Source organism: Chiloscyllium plagiosum, unplaced genomic scaffold (assembly GCF_037043375.1).
Source record: "Chiloscyllium plagiosum isolate Xiang-an unplaced genomic scaffold, Cpla_swu_hap1 HiC_scaffold_176, whole genome shotgun sequence".
Classification (NCBI taxonomy): domain Eukaryota; kingdom Metazoa; phylum Chordata; class Chondrichthyes; order Orectolobiformes; family Hemiscylliidae; genus Chiloscyllium; species Chiloscyllium plagiosum.
Window position 1 is genome coordinate 410892 of NW_028270315.1, and position 21037 is coordinate 431928.

General features: G+C 50.5%; 1 non-coding gene and 1 pseudogene across 1 annotated transcript; both read right to left on the minus strand.

Annotated features, from left to right (window-relative positions):
• Positions 1-4237: 4237 nt before the first annotated feature.
• LOC148133914 (U2 spliceosomal RNA) lies at positions 4238-4428 on the minus strand. Its single transcript, XR_015756022.1, has one exon. It is a non-coding gene; the product is annotated as a U2 spliceosomal RNA (small nuclear RNA).
• Positions 4429-14174: 9746 nt separating this feature from the next.
• On the minus strand, positions 14175-14355 carry LOC148133915 (U2 spliceosomal RNA; annotated as a pseudogene).
• Between the last annotated feature and the right edge of the window lie 6682 nt (positions 14356-21037).

Sequence of the window (21037 nt, forward strand, 5' to 3'; positions counted from 1 at the left end):
TTAGGGTTTTCCCTAATCCTACCAACTAAGGCCCTTTCATGTCCCCTCCTTGCTGCTCTTAGCTCTCTCTTCAGGTCCTTCCTGGCTACCGTATAACTCTCAATCGCCCCAATTGAACCTTCACGCCTCATCTTTACATAGGCCGCCCTCTTCCATTTAACAAGGGATTCCAATTCCTTATTAAACCACGGCTCCCTCACACGACCCTTTCCTCCCTGCCTGACGGGTACATACTTATCAAGGACACTCAATAGTTGCTCCTTGAACAAGCTCCACATATCAGTTACGCCCTTGTCTTGAAGCTTACTTTTCCAAGCCACACATCCTAAGTCATGCCTCACCGCATCATAATTTCCCTGCCCCCAGCTATAACTCTTGCCCTGTAGTGCACACTTATCCCTCTCCATCGCGAGAGTAAAAGTCACCGAATTGTGGTCACTGTCCCCAAAGTGCTCACCTACCTCTAATTCTAACACCTGGCCTGGTTCGTTACCCAGAACCAAATCCAGTATGGCCTCACCTCTTGTTGGCCTGTCTACATATTGTGTCAGGAAACCCTCCTGCACACATTGGACAAACACTGACCCATCTAACGAACTTGAGCTATAGCTTTCCCAATCAATATCAGGAAAGTTAAAGTCCCCCATAACAACCACCCTATTACTTTCACTCTTCTCTTGAATCATCCTCGCAATCCTTTCTTCTACGTTTCTAGGACTATTAGGAGGCCTGTAAAAAATTACTAACAGGGTGAGCTCACCTTTCCTATTCCTAACCTCAGCCCAAACTACCTCAGACGGCGAGTCTTCATCCATCGTCCTTTCCACAGCTGTAATACTATCTTTGACAAGCAATGCCACACCTCCCCCTCTTTTACCCCCACCTCTGACCCTACTAAAACATTTAAACCCTGGAACCTGCAACAGCCAATCCTGTCCCTGTTCTACCCATGTCTCCGTAATAGCCACAACATCGAAGTCCCAGGTACCAACCCACGCTGCAAGTTCCTAATGTACCAACCCACGTTCCTAATGTGCCTGCTTCCAGCGCTTCGACTGGCAACGCGTTCCAGGCACCCACCATCCTCTGTGTGAAAACCTTTCCCCGCACTTTTCCCTTCTCACTTTCCCCCTCTCACCGTGAACCTGTACCCACTGACTCGCCACCCCACCCTTTCGATGCCTCTCAGTATGCTGTCGACCACTATCAGGTCGCCCCTCAGCTTCCGTCTTTGCAGTGACGACAATCCAAGTTTATTCAATCTCTCCTCACAGCAGAAGCGCTCCAGGGCAGGCAACGTGCTGGTAAACCTTCTCTGCACCCTCTCCAAAGCATCCACGTCCTTCTGGTAGTGTGCCGAACAGCATTGCGCGCGATATCCCAATTGTAGCCTAACTGGAGTTTTGTACAGCTCTTTGTACAGATCATTTATTTACACGTCACAAACAACAAAGGTCCTAGCACTGAGCCCTGCGGGACGCCACTAGTTACTGATCTCCTTTCCGAAAAATGCGCCCCGAGTCGGTTTTGTATCCAGCTAGCCGACTCACCTCAGATCCCACGAGACTCTACCTTTTGTAGCAGCCTGCCGTAAGATGTGAAGCGATCCAGAAGAGATTACTGACGCAAAGGTGACTACACTTAAATGAAAGTGCTGGGAATGGCAACCGTGATGGAACTCGCAGCCAAGGAAGGTCAACACCTCACAAAATGGTGGCTGAGAGTTCACAAAATGGTGGCCCAGGGACAAGCACCAACGCAGACACAAAACTGCCACTGCTGTGGAAACACATGTCAGGCAGCAGCAAATTGCTGCTGGAAAGAAGCTGTGTGCAGAAACTGCAGCATTAAAAAAGAATATATTAAGTGGGTGCGCTCGGGGGAGAAAGTACCAATAACCTGCAGCGAAAGTACAGGAAGAAATCCTAAATGGTACAAAAAGGGCAAGAAGACAAAAGCCCAGGCGCACAAACCAATGAGGTGTTGTTGTTACAGATACTGGCGATAGCTGCCGACGCCCCGGTCGCTCCCTTACTGAACGGCAAACCGGTAAGAATGGAGGTGGACACCGGTTTCATTGATACGGCTGAGTCACGTTGCGCTGCAACCTTCAGAAACTGAGCGAGGAACACACACAGGTGCTTTCACGGTGGGAACGTTCAGTTATACGGTCAGTCTGAAGACACAGCCTGCGCGTCAACAAAGGAAATCTTAGAGCTTTATGGGCAAGAATGTGGTTGGACAGAATCAAACTCAACTGGGCCGAAGGCAATCACTTGTCAAGATTCTGAGAGTGACTGATCAAGAATTCTAAAGAAGCACGCTATTGTTTTCAATGGGATAGAGAAGCAGGACGCCGGGAGCCTTTGATAAGGTTCCACGTGGTAGGCTGTTGGAGAAAATGCAGAGGCATGGAACTGAGGGTGATTTAGCAGCTTGGCTTAGAAACTGGCTTTCTGAAAGAAGGCAGCGGGTGGTGGTTGATGGAAAATATTCAGCCTGGAGTCCGGTTACTAGTGGTGTGCCACAAGGGTCTGTTTTGGGACCACTGCTGTTTGTCATTTTTATAAATGACTTAGATGCAGGCATAACATAGGTGGATGGATTAGTAAATTTGCAGACGACGCTAAAGTCGGTGGAGTCGTGGTCAGTGTGGAAGAATGTTACAGGTTGCAGGGGGACTTGGATAAACTGCAGAATTGGGCTGAGAGGTGGCAAATGGAGTTCAATGCAGCTAAATGTGAGGTGATGCACTTTGGGAAGAATAACAGGAAGGCAGAGTACTGGGTCGATGGAAAGATTCTTGGTAGTGTGGATGTGCAGAGGGATCTTGGAGTCCCATGTACATAGATCCCTGAAAGTTGCCACCCAAGTGGATAGTGCTGTTAAGAAGGCTGTTAGGTTTCATTCGTAGAGGGATTGAGTGCCGGAGCCGCAATATCATGCTGCAACAGTTCACCTGCTGGTGTGTGCTAGGCGGTTTCCTTTCCCTTTGCTCAACGACCTATTTGCTGAACTAGCCGGAGGTCAGCTTTTCAGTAAAACTGAGCCCGGTAAACCCTACCTCCAGATGAGTGTAGATCCTGAGTTTAAATGAATGAGACACAATCTTATTGAAACATATTGGATTCTTACGTGGCTCGACAGGGTAAATGCTGAGAGGACATTTTCCCTCATGGGAGTGTCTAGAACTGAACAGAATAAAGAGGCACCAATTTAAGAGTGAGATCAGGAGAAACGTCTTCTCTCAGAGGGTTGTGAGTCTTTGGAATTTGTTGTCACAGACAGCTGGCACACGCTGCTTGTGTGAGACTGACTTTGCTGCCTCAGCCAGAACTGGCAGCATTCTAAGTGCAAAAGAAGGCAAGGGGGTGTTGTGCCAGTCCCTGCGTACACAGCCCAGGTGCCGGATAATCTGCAGTGCTCCTACCTGCCTTATTATCTTTCCAGGCCAGTTCCGGTCAGCAAACATTGGTTTGTTTGTTCTACGTTTTCTCACGTGCTGTTGTCGAGTTAGTGCTGTCTCTTTGCTTTTCCCAGTGAGAATTGACTCTCTGAGTAACCTGCCTCTGACTCAGTCATTCGTGATAGCACACACGATTCTGTCGCGGCTCCGTGAATCGGAAAATGGCTGAAACTCACAGTCCTTTGCCTCGTTTTTCCGGTCAGTCACATACGTACCTATCGATTCCGCCTGCCCTTGCAGTCTGATGAAAAGCATGTGCCTTAAATACGTCCCGATGATTTTTGTCCTAGCTCACAGTGTTCTCGAAATCTCTCTTTCAAGTCATCAAAATCAAAACGACTGAACCCCGAGATAGCTTCATCCCCAGCAGCATGCAGCAACGTAGCACAGTTGACCTTCTCTTGTTTTTCTGAAATGTCGCTCGCGAGTATGAAAAGCTGGTGGGCAGCTACGGTTGCTGCGACTCCCAAATTCTGACACCACGTGGTGTGATCGGGGCCCGGCGTTGGCGGGAAGGTGCAGCACGCAGCAGGGGTCCGAGGGGATGACATTGAGAGCAAGTGTCAAGGTGCGCAAGAGACAGAGATGGCGAGAGAAGGATAGGGAGCGGGAGCTGAGCAGCCACCTTAGAACAGACGAGTTTGAATCGACTCACGCCCGGTTGGATGTGAGGTGTGAGAAATGAAGCACTTGGTACTCAAACCCATCCAGCAGACACAAAGCACCGAAAGCCTGAGTTATAAACATGAAGCTGTTTTTAGATTTATAGATGAGGGGTGCACCGTTCCCGGAGGTACTGCAATACCAGGTCGATGCGTGGAGTGGACGGAGCAAGCCCCTATTCCATCTCCCTGCTCCAAAAATCAATTTAATATATGGTCCCCAGATAAGGGACGTATCAGATATTAAACTGATAAGAACAGATACTACACTTGATCTTAGCCAAAAGGCCGAGAAGCGATAACTACAATACCGCGGACTGCCTCAAGTCCCATTTGTCCTCCATGTTTTCAATCAGCTTGATTCTGTTCAAAGACTTGTAGATCACTGCTGACAGTTTCCCTGTCGCCGTAGTCCTCCCAGGATTTCTAACGAGAGCAGCAGGTCCGTTTACAGCAGTTGCTTTTTTTCCCCTGTCAGTGAACCACTGTCTCATGGTCATGTAGAGATCGTCAGTATCTCACCAATCAAGTGGGTCAGGGCTAAGCTTACGTGACTTCTCACGTGACCAGCACAGCGTTTTTGAGGAGGCGGTAACCAACTGCAGAACTGCACGCATTGAATGATACATTCAGCCTGTCATGTCTGCATCAGCTCTCTGCACGAGCAACTTCCCCAGTCCCACTCGCCCTGCAGCAAATATTCTCTCTTCAGATAAGTATCCGACCCTCCGACCAAAGTCACCATTGAATCTGCCTCCAGCACCCTCTCTCTCAGGCAGTGCACTGCATATTCTCACCACTCGCTGAAGATGCTTGGGCCTAGGACGCTACCTCGATGAAACGTGACACGTAGAGAAGAAAGCAATAGATTCAGCCGAGCCCTCCATGTCTTTGATGTGTGTGGATGTGCCTGCAGTTAGAACATTGCACAGTACAGGCCCTTCGGCCCACGATGTCGTGCCGAGCAGTTTTCTTAATCTAAGATCAACCTAACCTACACACCCCTCAATTTACTGCCGTCCAGCGTGTGCTCGCCGAGCAGTAGCTTAAATGTCCCTGACAGTTTGTGGGAGATTAGAAATGCAGTTAGAGATGTTGTTTTTGCAGATGGGTGACGGGGTGTTGTGGGGGGAGGGGAAGGGGAACATTACACAAACGGTCGCGGGATTCTTGCAGCATACCTAAGGCTAAGATTTTAACGAATATAGAGGTTTTTGTTTAAGAAATAGTTGTAAACTAAGAAATAACTTTAAAGTGTTGTAGCTGACCACAAAAGTAGCAGTAGGGGCATTTCACAATAAGCTTATAGTATGATAAGGGGAACTGGATAAAATAGCAGACAGGCTGTAACAGACAAGGACAAGGACAGCAGGGTAGTCAGATAAGGAAAATTAGAGAAAAACGAGTGAGGTAATCGGCTTATGATAGGATGGGAAAAGGGAGGCGTGATTCCGCAACTTGCAAACTGAATAAGAATGCTTACATGTTTTGTTTTCGCGCGCTTTTGCTAGCCTGATTGCTTGAGCAAAACGCCTGTTCTTGCAAGGCCGTAAAGAATTAAATGTTCTTGTTTCCAAGGCTTTGTCTCAGGCTGAATTGTGAGTGAGTTTTGTTTCTCACAGTTGCCGAAGGGCCTGTTGTTGCGCTGCTCTGTTCGACGTTCTAAAAATCTCAGCTGTTACCAATGTGAAAAATCCCTGCCTCCCCACAAGGCAAATGATTGGAGCAGGTTCGAATTCTGACCGAAAAATCTCACTGTCAGGAAATCTCGGCTCGCTCACCTTTACGAACAGTACCTCTTACAGACTAATCCATCTTGTCTTGGAAAGTGTGAACTCCCATCCCCCAACCCACCTCGTGCAAATGAATAGCACGACGGGGCGGGGATGTGAAGATCAATTTACAGCAAATCAGCCTTTATTGGTTCGGCTCCAAACATTCCAATTCGGTCTGCTTCCTTAGAATTGCAAATCAAGATTCAAGAGTGCTAATTGCAGCGCTAACAGCAAGCTAATGGTTTGATAGTGGCTGTGCAATCAAAAAGCAAGGTCTAAAATGCAAAATAAAGCAAAACACCCAGTAAGCAAAACCTCAGCATCTGTGGGGAAAAAGCAGAATTAACGCTTTTTCGAGTCCAGTGACCCTTCTCCCGAAGGGTGCAGCGAGTTCTGTTTTCGTCTAGACATTACAACCTGCAGCACCACGCGTGGAGTCAGTGATCAACTGCACCTTCACTCTATTGGTAGCCACTGAGCACGTACATCGATGCTTGCATCAGGACGAGACGAAACCTGAACCAAACGGACGGAGGCTCCGAAGCTCTCTGCCACCCTCTCACCTTCAATGCGCACTTGGATCCATCCGGCTGCTCCGCATCAGGAAGCATCAATGGGGCGGCCTCAATCAACAGATGGGAATCAGAAAGCTTCCCCACACAGTCACACAGTACAGAAGAGGCCCTTTGGCCCTCCGAGTCCGCACTGACAAAGCTACTCTAAGTCTGCTCTAGTCCCACTTTCCAGCACTTGGTCCGTAGCCAGGAAAGGTTATGACATTTCCAGTGCTCATCCAAGTAGTTTTTCAAGGTTTTGAGGTTCCCCGCCTCGCTACCCTCCCAAGCAGTGCATTCCAGACCGCCGCCACCCTTTGGGAAACAACTGCTTTCTGTCATGACCGCAAGACCACGGAAGGTCTGACGGCCCATAAGACGTAGGAGCAGAATCGGGCCATTCGGCCCACGCTCCGCCATTCGGTCGTGGCTCACAGGTTTCTCAACCCCGATTCTCCTGCCCTCTCCCCACAACCCTTGATCCCCTTATAATCAAGAACCTCTCTATCTCTGTCTTAAATGCAACCTCATCTCAGCCTGAAGGGACGACCCTTCACCCTGAGGCTGTACTTCCAGGTCCTCGTCTCGCCTACTAGTGGGATCATCGGGTTCAATTCCCGCCTCAGGCGACTGACTGTGTGGAGTTTGCACGTTCTCCCCGTGCCTGCGTGGGTTTCCTCCGGGTGCTCCGGTTTCCTCCCACAGTCCAAAGATGTGCAGGTCAGGTGAATTGGCCATGCTAAATTGCCCGTAGTGTTAGGTAAGGGGCAAATGTAGGGGTATGGGTGGGTTGCGCTTCGGCGGGTCGGTGTGGACTTGTTGGGTCGAAGGGCCTGTTTCCACACTGTAATGTAATGTAATCTAATCTAATCTTCTTCACATCCACTCTGACCAGGCCTCCCAGTAGCCTGTAAGGTTCAGTCAGATCCCGCCTTACCTTTCGAAACACCATCGGGTATAGACCCAGAGACCTCGTGTGACAAACCCTTCAGCCCCAGGGGGAACACGCTTGTAAACCTTCTCTAGACTCCCTCCAACACCAGCGCATCCCTTCCTTTGGTACAGGGCACAAAACTGCTCCCGATATTCCACCTGTGGTCAGACCAGAGTCTGATGCAGCCTCAGCAGCACGTCTCTGCTCCTTTTTTCTCGCCCGCTTGAAATGAATGCCGACACTGCATTTGCCTTCCGAACCATCGGATGAACCTGCATGTTAATCATGAAACAACCTGGAACTAAGACTCCCAAGACCCTCAGCGCTTCAGATTTGCAAAGCCTTTCCCTCGTTCAGAAAATCATCTACCCGATTGTTCTTGCTACCAAAGTGCAAAACCGCACACTTGGTCACTTCTTTCCCCACTCGCCCTTCATCTCCACGCCCTTCTGCAGCCTGCCCGTTTCCTCAAAACTACCTGTCCCTCTCGCTATCTTTGTGCCATCTGCAAACTCAGCAAAAATGCCCGCCGTGGCCCTCATTATCGTCGACACCCCAATAAGGTCCCTGTCACAGCCCCGTCTACAAGGTATTTGCAGAAATTCACCAAAGTTATACACGTGGCCGGAGACTTTGGCACGTCGGGTCGATAACACAGGGCCCAGCGAGCCTGTGCCGATTCCTACTCCTTGTTTGGCCGTGCTACTTGTTGCCCAGACGTGGTTTCAGTCCCGCCGTTCCGCCTCCCGTTCACGTGTCTAACAAGGTGAGCCTTAAACATAGAACATAGAAGAATACAGCGCAGTACAGGCCCTTCGGCCCTCGATGTTGCGCCGATCCAAGCCCACCTAACCTACACTAGCCCACTATCCTCCATATGCCTATCCAATGCCTGCTTAAATGCCCATAATGAGGGAGAGTCCACCACTGCTACTGGCAGGGCATTCCATGAACTCACGACTCGCTGAGTAAAGAACCTACCCCTAACATCTGTCCTATACCTACCCCCCCTTAATTTAAAGCTATGCCCCCTTGGAAAAAGATTCTCACTGTCGACCCTATCTAAACCCCTAATCATCTTGTACACCTCTATCAAGTCACCCCTAAACCTTCTTTTCTCCAATGAAAACAACCCCAAGTGCCTCAGCCTTTCCTCATATGATCTTTCTACCATACCAGGCAACATCCTGGTAAACCTCCTCTGCACCCGTTCCAGTGCCTCCACATCCTTCCTATAGTATGGCGACCAAAACTGCACACAATACTCCAGATGCGGACGCACCAGAGTCTTATACAACTGCAACATGACCTCAGTACTCCGGAACTCAATTCCTCTACCAATAAAAGCCAGTACGCCATATGCCTTCTTCACCGCACTATTTACCTGGGTGGCAACTTTCAAAGATCTGTGTACATGGACACCAAGATCCCTCTGCTCATCCACACTACCAAGTATCCGTCCATTAGCCCAGTACCCCATCTTTTTATTACTCTTACCAAAGTGAATCACCTCACACTTAGCTACATTGAACGCCATTTGCCACCTTTCTGCCCAGTTCTGCAGCTTATCTATATCCCGCTGTAACCTGCCACATCCTTCCTCACTGTCTACAACTCCTCCGACTTTCGTATCATCCGCAAACTTGCTCACCCAACCTTCTAACCCCTCCTCCAGGTCATTTATAAAAATGACAAACAGCAATGGTCCCAAAACAGATCCTTGCGGAACACCGCTAGTGACGGCACTCCAAGATGAACCTTTGCCATCAACTACTACCCTCTGTCTTCTTCCAGCCAGCCAACTCCTAATCCAAACCTCCAACTCACCCTCAATGCCATACCTCCGTGTTTTTTGCAGTAGTCCACCATGAGGAATCTTATCAAACGCCTTACTAAAATCCATATACACCACATCTACCGCTTTCCCCTCGTTCACCTCCTTAGTCACCTTCTCAAAGAATTCAATAAGGTTTGTGAGGCACGACCTGCCCTTCACAAAACCATGCTGACTATCCTTGATCACATTATTCCTATCCAGATGTTCATAAATCCTATCCCTTAGAATTCTCTCTAAGATTTTGCCCACAACAGAAGTGAGACTCACCAGCCAATAGTTACTAGGGTTATCCCTACTCCCCTTCTTGAACAAGGGAACCACATTTGCTAGCCTCCAATCTTCTGGCACTACTCCTGTAGACAACGAGGACATAAAAATCAAGGCCAATGGCTCTGCAATCTCCTCCCTTGCTTCCCGGAGAATCCTAGGATAAATGCCATCAGGCCCAGGGGACTTATCTATTTTCACCCTTTCCAGAATTTCCAACACCTCTTCTCTACATACCTCAAAGCCATCCATTCTACTTAATTGTGACTCAGTACTCACATTGACAACAATGTCCTGTTCCTGATTGAATACTGACGAAAAGTATTCATTCAATGTCTCCCCAATCTCTTCAGCCTCCACACGCAACTTCCCACTACTATCCTTGACTGGACCTATTCCTACCCTAGTCATTCTTTTATTCCTGACATACCTATAGAAAGCCTTAGGGTTTTCCCTAATCCTACCAACTAAGGCCCTTTCATGTCCCCTCCTTGCTGCTCTTAGCTCTCTCTTCAGGTCCTTCCTGGCTACCGTATAACTCTCAATCGCCCCAATTGAACCTTCACGCCTCATCTTTACATAGGCCGCCCTCTTCCATTTAACAAGGGATTCCAATTCCTTATTAAACCACGGCTCCCTCACACGACCCTTTCCTCCCTGCCTGACGGGTACATACTTATCAAGGACACTCAATAGTTGCTCCTTGAACAAGCTCCACATATCAGTTACGCCCTTATCTTGAAGCTTACTTTTCCAAGCCACACATCCTAAGTCATGCCTCACCGCATCATAATTTCCCTGCCCCCAGCTATAACTCTTGCCCTGTAGTGCACACTTATCCCTCTCCATCGCGAGAGTAAAAGTCACCGAATTGTGGTCACTGTCCCCAAAGTGCTCACCTACCTCTAATTCTAACACCTGGCCTGGTTCGTTACCCAGAACCAAATCCAGTATGGCCTCACCTCTTGTTGGCCTATCTACATATTGTGTCAGGAAACCCTCCTGCACACATTGGACAAACACTGACCCATCTAACGAACTTGAGCTATAGCTTTCCCAATCAATATCAGGAAAGTTAAAGTCCCCCATAACAACCACCCTATTACTTTCACTCTTCTCTTGAATCATCCTCGCAATCCTTTCTTCTACGTTTCTAGGACTATTAGGAGGCCTGTAAAAAATTACTAACAGGGTGAGCTCACCTTTCCTATTCCTAACCTCAGCCCAAACTACCTCAGACGGCGAGTCTTCATCCATCGTCCTTTCCACAGCTGTAATACTATCTTTGACAAGCAATGCCACACCTCCCCCTCTTTTACCCCCACCTCTGACCCTACTAAAACATTTAAACCCTGGAACCTGCAACAGCCAATCCTGTCCCTGTTCTACCCATGTCTCCGTAATAGCCACAACATCGAAGTCCCAGGTACCAACCCACGCTGCAAGTTCCTAATGTACCAACCCACGTTCCTAATGTGCCTGCTTCCAGCGCTTCGACTGGCAACGCGTTCCAGGCACCCACCATCCTCTGTGTGAAAACCTTTCCCCGCACTTTTCCCTTCTCACTTTCCCCCTCTCACCGTGAACCTGTACCCACTGACTCGCCACCCCACCCTTTCGATGCCTCTCAGTATGCTGTCGACCACTATCAGGTCGCCCCTCAGCTTCCGTCTTTGCAGTGACGACAATCCAAGTTTATTCAATCTCTCCTCACAGCAGAAGCGCTCCAGGGCAGGCAACGTGCTGGTAAACCTTCTCTGCACCCTCTCCAAAGCATCCACGTCCTTCTGGTAGTGTGCCGAACAGCATTGCGCGCGATATCCCAATTGTAGCCTAACTGGAGTTTTGTACAGCTCTTTGTACAGATCATTTATTTACACGTCACAAACAACAAAGGTCCTAGCACTGAGCCCTGCGGGACGCCACTAGTTACTGATCTCCTTTCCGAAAAATGCGCCCCGAGTCGGTTTTGTATCCAGCTAGCCGACTCACCTCAGATCCCACGAGACTCTACCTTTTGTAGCAGCCTGCCGTAAGATGTGAAGCGATCCAGAAGAGATTACTGACGCAAAGGTGACTACACTTAAATGAAAGTGCTGGGAATGGCAACCGTGATGGAACTCGCAGCCAAGGAAGGTCAACACCTCACAAAATGGTGGCTGAGAGTTCACAAAATGGTGGCCCAGGGACAAGCACCAACGCAGACACAAAACTGCCACTGCTGTGGAAACACATGTCAGGCAGCAGCAAATTGCTGCTGGAAAGAAGCTGTGTGCAGAAACTGCAGCATTAAAAAAGAATATATTAAGTGGGTGCGCTCGGGGGAGAAAGTACCAATAACCTGCAGCGAAAGTACAGGAAGAAATCCTAAATGGTACAAAAAGGGCAAGAAGACAAAAGCCCAGGCGCACAAACCAATGAGGTGTTGTTGTTACAGATACTGGCGATAGCTGCCGACGCCCCGGTCGCTCCCTTACTGAACGGCAAACCGGTAAGAATGGAGGTGGACACCGGTTTCATTGATACGGCTGAGTCACGTTGCGCTGCAACCTTCAGAAACTGAGCGAGGAACACACACAGGTGCTTTCACGGTGGGAACGTTCAGTTATACGGTCAGTCTGAAGACACAGCCTGCGCGTCAACAAAGGAAATCTTAGAGCTTTATGGGCAAGAATGTGGTTGGACAGAATCAAACTCAACTGGGCCGAAGGCAATCACTTGTCAAGATTCTGAGAGTGACTGATCAAGAATTCTAAAGAAGCACGCTATTGTTTTCAATGGGATAGAGAAGCAGGACGCCGGGAGCCTTTGATAAGGTTCCACGTGGTAGGCTGTTGGAGAAAATGCAGAGGCATGGAACTGAGGGTGATTTAGCAGCTTGGCTTAGAAACTGGCTTTCTGAAAGAAGGCAGCGGGTGGTGGTTGATGGAAAATATTCAGCCTGGAGTCCGGTTACTAGTGGTGTGCCACAAGGGTCTGTTTTGGGACCACTGCTGTTTGTCATTTTTATAAATGACTTAGATGCAGGCATAACATAGGTGGATGGATTAGTAAATTTGCAGACGACGCTAAAGTCGGTGGAGTCGTGGTCAGTGTGGAAGAATGTTACAGGTTGCAGGGGGACTTGGATAAACTGCAGAATTGGGCTGAGAGGTGGCAAATGGAGTTCAATGCAGCTAAATGTGAGGTGATGCACTTTGGGAAGAATAACAGGAAGGCAGAGTACTGGGTCGATGGAAAGATTCTTGGTAGTGTGGATGTGCAGAGGGATCTTGGAGTCCCATGTACATAGATCCCTGAAAGTTGCCACCCAAGTGGATAGTGCTGTTAAGAAGGCTGTTAGGTTTCATTCGTAGAGGGATTGAGTGCCGGAGCCGCAATATCATGCTGCAACAGTTCACCTGCTGGTGTGTGCTAGGCGGTTTCCTTTCCCTTTGCTCAACGACCTATTTGCTGAACTAGCCGGAGGTCAGCTTTTCAGTAAAACTGAGCCCGGTAAACCCTACCTCCAGATGAGTGTAGATCCTGAGTTTAAATGAATGAGACACAATCTTATTGAAACATATTGGATTCTTACGTGGCTCGACAGGGTAAATGCTGAGAGGACATTTTCCCTCATGGGAGTGTCTAGAACTGAACAGAATAAAGAGGCACCAATTTAAGAGTGAGATCAGGAGAAACGTCTTCTCTCAGAGGGTTGTGAGTCTTTGGAATTTGTTGTCACAGACAGCTGGCACACGCTGCTTGTGTGAGACTGACTTTGCTGCCTCAGCCAGAACTGGCAGCATTCTAAGTGCAAAAGAAGGCAAGGGGGTGTTGTGCCAGTCCCTGCGTACACAGCCCAGGTGCCGGATAATCTGCAGTGCTCCTACCTGCCTTATTATCTTTCCAGGCCAGTTCCGGTCAGCAAACATTGGTTTGTTTGTTCTACGTTTTCTCACGTGCTGTTGTCGAGTTAGTGCTGTCTCTTTGCTTTTCCCAGTGAGAATTGACTCTCTGAGTAACCTGCCTCTGACTCAGTCATTCGTGATAGCACACACGATTCTGTCGCGGCTCCGTGAATCGGAAAATGGCTGAAACTCACAGTCCTTTGCCTCGTTTTTCCGGTCAGTCACATACGTACCTATCGATTCCGCCTGCCCTTGCAGTCTGATGAAAAGCATGTGCCTTAAATACGTCCCGATGATTTTTGTCCTAGCTCACAGTGTTCTCGAAATCTCTCTTTCAAGTCATCAAAATCAAAACGACTGAACCCCGAGATAGCTTCATCCCCAGCAGCATGCAGCAACGTAGCACAGTTGACCTTCTCTTGTTTTTCTGAAATGTCGCTCGCGAGTATGAAAAGCTGGTGGGCAGCTACGGTTGCTGCGACTCCCAAATTCTGACACCACGTGGTGTGATCGGGGCCCGGCGTTGGCGGGAAGGTGCAGCACGCAGCAGGGGTCCGAGGGGATGACATTGAGAGCAAGTGTCAAGGTGCGCAAGAGACAGAGATGGCGAGAGAAGGATAGGGAGCGGGAGCTGAGCAGCCACCTTAGAACAGACGAGTTTGAATCGACTCACGCCCGGTTGGATGTGAGGTGTGAGAAATGAAGCACTTGGTACTCAAACCCATCCAGCAGACACAAAGCACCGAAAGCCTGAGTTATAAACATGAAGCTGTTTTTAGATTTATAGATGAGGGGTGCACCGTTCCCGGAGGTACTGCAATACCAGGTCGATGCGTGGAGTGGACGGAGCAAGCCCCTATTCCATCTCCCTGCTCCAAAAATCAATTTAATATATGGTCCCCAGATAAGGGACGTATCAGATATTAAACTGATAAGAACAGATTTTTTTTTTTTTTTATTTCAAAAATATACTTTATTCATATATATTTAATCTATACAATTGGACATGTCATCATTCTGTGAACATTCCATTTCTTTACGTATCGAAACAGGGTAATCATTCATATTCACAGGTTAGTGCGATTACATTGAGCTCAGACGCCAGCGGAGCCCAAATGACTGTGTGGGCCCCCTGTTCTTCATTAGGCAGGCAGATGTTAGACGGTGGTCTTTCCCCACCGCGCCTTGGCGGCAGCTGCCCCAAGCTTCATCGCGTCCCTCAACACGTAGTCCTGGACCATGGAATGTGCCAGTCTGCAACACTCAGTCGGGGTCAACTCCTTCAGCTGGAAGATCAACAGGTTTCGGACCACCCAGAGAGCGTCCTTCACCGAGTTGATGATCCTCCAGGCGCAGTTGATGTTCGTCTCGGTGTGCGTCCCGGGGAACAGGCCGTAGAGCACGGAGTCCCGCGTCACGGCGCTGCTCGGGACGAACCTCGACAGACACCACTGCATTCCTCTCCAGACTTCCTCTGCATAGGCACATTCCAGAAGGAGGTGTGTGACAGTCTCGTCCCCCCCGCAGCCGCTTCGAGGGCAGCGTGCGGTGCGGCAGAGAGTCCGGGCGTGCATAAATGATCTCACAGGCAGAGCCCTTCTCACCACCAGCCAAGCCATGTCTTGGTGCTTGTTGGAAAGTTCTGGCGATGAGGCATTCTGCCAAATGGCTTTGACAGTCTGCTCAGGGAACCGCTCGACAGGATCCGCCCTCTCCTTTTCCCGAAGGGTCTCAAGGACACTACGTGCTGACCACTTCCTGATGGACTTGTGGTCAAAGGTGTTTTTCTTGATAAATTTCTCCACGAAGGACAGGTGATACGGAACGGTCCAACTACTCGGAGCGTTCCGCGGCAGCGAGGCCAGGCCCATCCTTCGCAACACCGGGGACAGGTAGAACCTCAGTACGTAGTGACACTTGGTGTTTGCGTACCGGGGATCCAAGCACAGCTTGATGCAGCCACACACAAAGGTGGCCATCAGGGTGAGGGTGACATTGGGTGTATTTTTTCCCCCATTGCACCGGTCTTTGTACATTACATCTCTTCGGACCCGGTCCATCTTTGATCTCCACACGAAGTGGAAGATGGCCCGGGTGACTGCGGCAGCACAGGTTCTGGGGATAGGCCAGACCTGTGCCACGTATAACAATACTGAGAGTACCTCACACCTGATGACCAGGTTCTTACCCGCGATGGAGAGCGACCGTTGCTCCCATCTGCCCAGTTTCTGTCTCACCTTCCTGATCCGCTCCTCCCAGGTCTTGGTGCACGCCCCAGCCCCCCCGAACCAAATACCCAGCACCTTCAGGTGGTCAGTCCTGACCGTGAAGGGGATCGAGGATTGGTCGGCCCAGTTCCCGAAGAGCATGGCCTCGCTCTTGCCTCGGTTTACCTTGGCCCCCGAGGCCCGTTCGAACTGGTCACAGATGCACATGAGTCTGTGCACGGACAGCGGATCCGAGCAGAAAACGGCGACGTCATCCATGTACAGGGAGGCCTTGACCTGCAGGCCCCCGCTGCCAGGAATAGTCACCCCTCTCAGGCTCGCATCCTTCCTGATGGACTCGGCAAATGGCTCTATGCAACACACAAACAAGGCAGGAGAGAGAGGGCAGCCCTGCCTGACTCCAGATCTGACTGGGAAGCTATCTGATTCCCACCCATTGATTGAGACTGCACTGACAATGTTGGTGTAGAGCAGTCTGATCCAATTAGCGATTCCCTCCCTGAAACCCATTTTGGAGAGGACATCCCTCATATATGTATGCGATATCCTGTCAAAGGCTTTCTCCTGGTCCAGGCTGATGAGGCAGGTGTCCACCCCCCTGTCCTGCACGTAGGCGATCGTATCCCTGAGGAGTGCGAGACTCTCAGCGATCTTCCTGCCCGGTACAGCACAGGTTTGGTCAGGGTGAATCACCGATCCCAGAGCAGACCTGACCCGGTTGGCGATGACCTTTGACAAGATTTTGTAGTCTGTGTTTAACAGTGAGATCGGTCTCCAATTTCTAATTTCTTCCCTCTCCCCCTTCTGCTTGTAGATGAGGGTGATGATGCCTTTCCTCATGGATTCACTCATGGTACCTGCCAGAAGCATACTGACATACACCTCCAGCAGGTCCCGGCCAATCAAGTCCCAAAGAGCGGAATAGAGCTCGACCGGTAAGCCGTCGCTTCCGGGAGTTTTATTCTTTTCGAAGGACTCGAGGGCCTTGGTCAGCTCATCCAGAGATAGCGGCTGGTCCAGCCTCTCTCGTGTTCCGTCGTCTAGGACCTCCGTGATAGAGGACAGGAACGACTGTGAGGCCGCGCTGTCGGTTGGCTTCGAGTCATACAGACTGGCATAGAAGGATTTGCTGATCCTCATGATGTCAGCCTGAGATGACGTTACCGAGCCATCTTCTTCCTTCAGGCTGCTGAGCACGGAGCTCTCTTTGTGCACCTTCTGGAAGAAGAAACGTGAGCACGTCTCGTCCTGCTCCACCGAGCGGACCCTGGACCGGAAGATTATCTTGGAGGCCTCCGAGGCAAAGAGCGAGGCTTGCTGGCCCTTTACCTCCTTGAGGTCCTCCGTGACATCGACCCCCAACGTCTGCAGCAGGAGCAGGTTCTGCATACTTTCCTGGAGCTGGGACAGTTTTCCCCGTCTCTCTCTCGCCTCCTGAACACCTTTGAGGATGAAGAACCTCTTGATGTTCCCTTTTACTGTTTCCCACCAGTCTGCTGGAGACTCAAAGAGGGACTTCACGGTTCTCCAACCTGCGTAATCCCTCTTGAGCTCCTCAATGTTTCCCGGGGTCAACAGCTTGGTGTTCAGTTTCCACGTTCCCTTACCAGCCCGCTGCTCGTCCTGTAGGTGACAGTCGGCCAGCAGGAGGCAGTGGTCAGAGAAGAACACCGGCTTGACGTCGGTGGATCTGACCGAGAACGTTCGGGACACAAACAGGTAATCTATCCTTGAGCGGATAGACCCGTCTGCCCGTGACCATGTATATCTACGCTGCGCTCCGTCTGCAGGGGTGCTGAAGACGTCGTGCAGCTTGGCGTCTTTGACCGTGTCCATCAGGGCTCTGGACGTGGCGTCCAGTTTACTGTCCCCCCCGCCGGATCGTCCATCTGCATCGATGATACAGTTGAAGTCTCCGGCCAGAATGACCGGCCTGGACGTAGCCAGCAACAGTGGAAGCTGCTGCAGGACGGCCAACCGTTCACTCTTACCCGCTGGGGCGTACACATTAATTAGTCTCACGGGAGCGTTTCTGTAGGTAACATCAGCAACGAGGAGGCGCCCGCCCACCACCTCCTTAACCTCGGAGATGGTGAAGTTGCCTCCCCGTAACAGAACACCCAGGCCCGAGGAGCGGTTATCGTTGCCCCCCGACCACACTGACGGCCCATGGGCCCACAAGCTCGACCATCTCCTGTAACTGCTGAGGTGCGGTATCCCACACTCCTGCAGAAACAGGACATCAGCTTTCACGTTGGCCAGGAAGGCCAGTGTTGAAACACATCGCGCAGCAGATTTTATGCTGCGCACATTGATGGTTGCAATTTTAAGCCCCATTTTGTTAACAGGTTGTAAGGTTACCCATGTCCGATTGTCGCTGGTCCTGCCCCTCTGGGGTAGCTGTCTGCATCCCCATGCAGTACGCAAACTGCTGGACCCTCGCTGGGCTGAGGTAGCTGTCCAGTTCCTCACTCGGCCCATTTGCCCGCTCCGGTGTCATCGGGCCGAGACCAGGGTCCACGCTGTCTGTTTCTATATCTGACAGCGGGGCTGTCAGAGGGTCGCTGCTCCCAGTCACCTGGAGCTGTGTGGCGGTGGGGCCCTCCTGGCTTTCCCCTGGTGGGGGGTGGTGGTTTCCCATTTCCTCAGGAGGCTCGTCCCTTGGTTGGCAGTTGCTGCTCTCCTTTCTCCTCGCAGCGCTCTGCCTCTTCTTTTGGTGACGACCCTCCTTTCTTCCGTCCTCACCCTCTGAAGAGCTGTCCGTGTCTTCCACCTGCAGCTGCCTTTTCCCCTTTTTCTGGGAGGTCTTGGTGACCGGGTGGGTTTTCCTCTTCCTGTTTTTCACCACGGTCCATTCCTCTGCCTCCTTCTTTCCCTTCTCCGCCTCCTCCTCCTGTCCGGTCGGAGCTTCGCTCGGCAGCTGTACCTCTCCGGTAACTGTCATCTGCTCTGCTCCGGCCTGTCCTTCCTGTCGCGTGCCTCCTGACACCATTCCCTTGCCGGTTTGCGGTGCCTTGCTGTCCTTTTGTGGCCCGCCTCCGGCCATCTGCGCGTAGGTGGCGGCCCCTCGTCTTGGGCAGGCCCTGTACACGTGGCCCGCCTCCCCGCACAGATTGCAGTTCTTTTCCTCCTTGCAGTCTTTGGTCGGGTGGCCCTCCTTCTTGCAATTGCGACAGATCGTGACCTTGCAGTCCGCCGCCATGTGGCCTGACCTCCCACAGGTTCGGCACACTTTCGGCTGCCCTGCATAAGTCAGGTACCCTCTGCTCCCTCCGATAGCAAAGCTGGAGGGTGGGTGGAGGATATTCCCGCTGGCGTCCACCCTCAGGGTTACCTTGACCTGTCGTTTGCTGGTCCAGATCCCGAAAGGGTCAACCACGTCGGTGCTTTGACCCTCGACCTGCACATATCTTCCCAGGAACGTCAGGACATCAGTTGCTGGCACGTAGGGGTTGTACATGTGGATAGTAACAACCCTGCTCCTCTGTGCAGGAAGCACACACAAGGGGACCGCCGACAAGATGGAGAACAGCGGCTCCCCTTCCTTCTCCTTGAAGACCTTCAGGAGCTGCTCACATTGCTTCACGCTCCTGAAGGTGACATCGAAGTAGCCTGCCCCAGGGAAATCCTGCAGGCAGTACACGTCTGCTGCGGCGAATCCACAGCACTCGAACAACACCTTCTTGACGAACACCGTCCGATCGACTGGTGTCCGCTCCTCCACCTTCTTAACAGACACCCGGACGGTGTTTCGAACCCCCTGGCCAGGGCTGCGCACAGCTGTTGAGGCCATAGCTCTGAGGTTGGCTGGTCCCTGAATTGGTGTTAGGCCGAAGCCAGCATGAAGATCCACCAATAGCAGGTCAGCACAACCAAACGATCCTCCAACACCCAATCACGATCCAGCGATGATCTCCACTAGCTCTGATGACTCACAACTCGACCCCTGTCCTGATAAGAACAGACACTTGATCTTAGCCAAAAGGCCGAGAAGCGATAACTACAATACCGCGGACTGCCTCAAGTCCCATTTGTCCTCCATGTTTTCAATCAGCTTGATTCTGTTCAAAGACTTGTAGATCACTGCTGACAGTTTCCCTGTCGCCGTAGTCCTCCCAGGATTTCTAACGAGAGCAGCAGGTCCGTTTACAGCAGTTGCTTTTTTTCCCCTGTCAGTGAACCACTGTCTCATGGTCATGTAGAGATCGTCAGTATCTCACCAATCAAGTGGGTCAGGGCTAAGCTTACGTGACTTCTCACGTGACCAGCACAGCGTTTTTGAGGAGGCGGTAACCAACTGCAGAACTGCACGCATTGAATGATACATTCAGCCTGTCATGTCTGCATCAGCTCTCTGCACGAGCAACTTCCCCAGTCCCACTCGCCCTGCAGCAAATATTCTCTCTTCAGATAAGTATCCGACCCTCCGACCAAAGTCACCATTGAATCTGCCTCCAGCACCCTCTCTCTCAGGCAGTGCACTGCATATTCTCACCACTCGCTGAAGATGCTTGGGCCTAGGACGCTACCTCGATGAAACGTGACACGTAGAGAAGAAAGCAATAGATTCAGCCGAGCCCTCCATGTCTTTGATGTGTGTGGATGTGCCTGCAGTTAGAACATTGCACAGTACAGGCCCTTCGGCCCACGATGTCGTGCCGAGCAGTTTTCTTAATCTAAGATCAACCTAACCTACACACCCCTCAATTTACTGCCGTCCAGCGTGTGCTCGCCGAGCAGTAGCTTAAATGTCCCTGACAGTTTGTGGGAGATTAGAAATGCAGTTAGAGATGTTGTTTTTGCAGATGGGTGACGGGGTGTTGTGGGGGGAGGGGAAGGGGAACATTACACAAACGGTCGCGGGATTCTTGCAGCATACCTAAGGCTAAGATTTTAACGAATATAGAGGTTTTTGTTTAAGAAATAGTTGTAAACTAAGAAATAACTTTAAAGTGTTGTAGCTGACCACAAAAGTAGCAGTAGGGGCATTTCACAATAAGCTTATAGTATGATAAGGGGAACTGGATAAAATAGCAGACAGGCTGTAACAGACAAGGACAAGGACAGCAGGGTAGTCAGATAAGGAAAATTAGAGAAAAACGAGTGAGGTAATCGGCTTATGATAGGATGGGAAAAGGGAGGCGTGATTCCGCAACTTGCAAACTGAATAAGAATGCTTACATGTTTTGTTTTCGCGCGCTTTTGCTAGCCTGATTGCTTGAGCAAAACGCCTGTTCTTGCAAGGCCGTAAAGAATTAAATGTTCTTGTTTCCAAGGCTTTGTCTCAGGCTGAATTGTGAGTGAGTTTTGTTTCTCACAGTTGCCGAAGGGCCTGTTGTTGCGCTGCTCTGTTCGACGTTCTAAAAATCTCAGCTGTTACCAATGTGAAAAATCCCTGCCTCCCCACAAGGCAAATGATTGGAG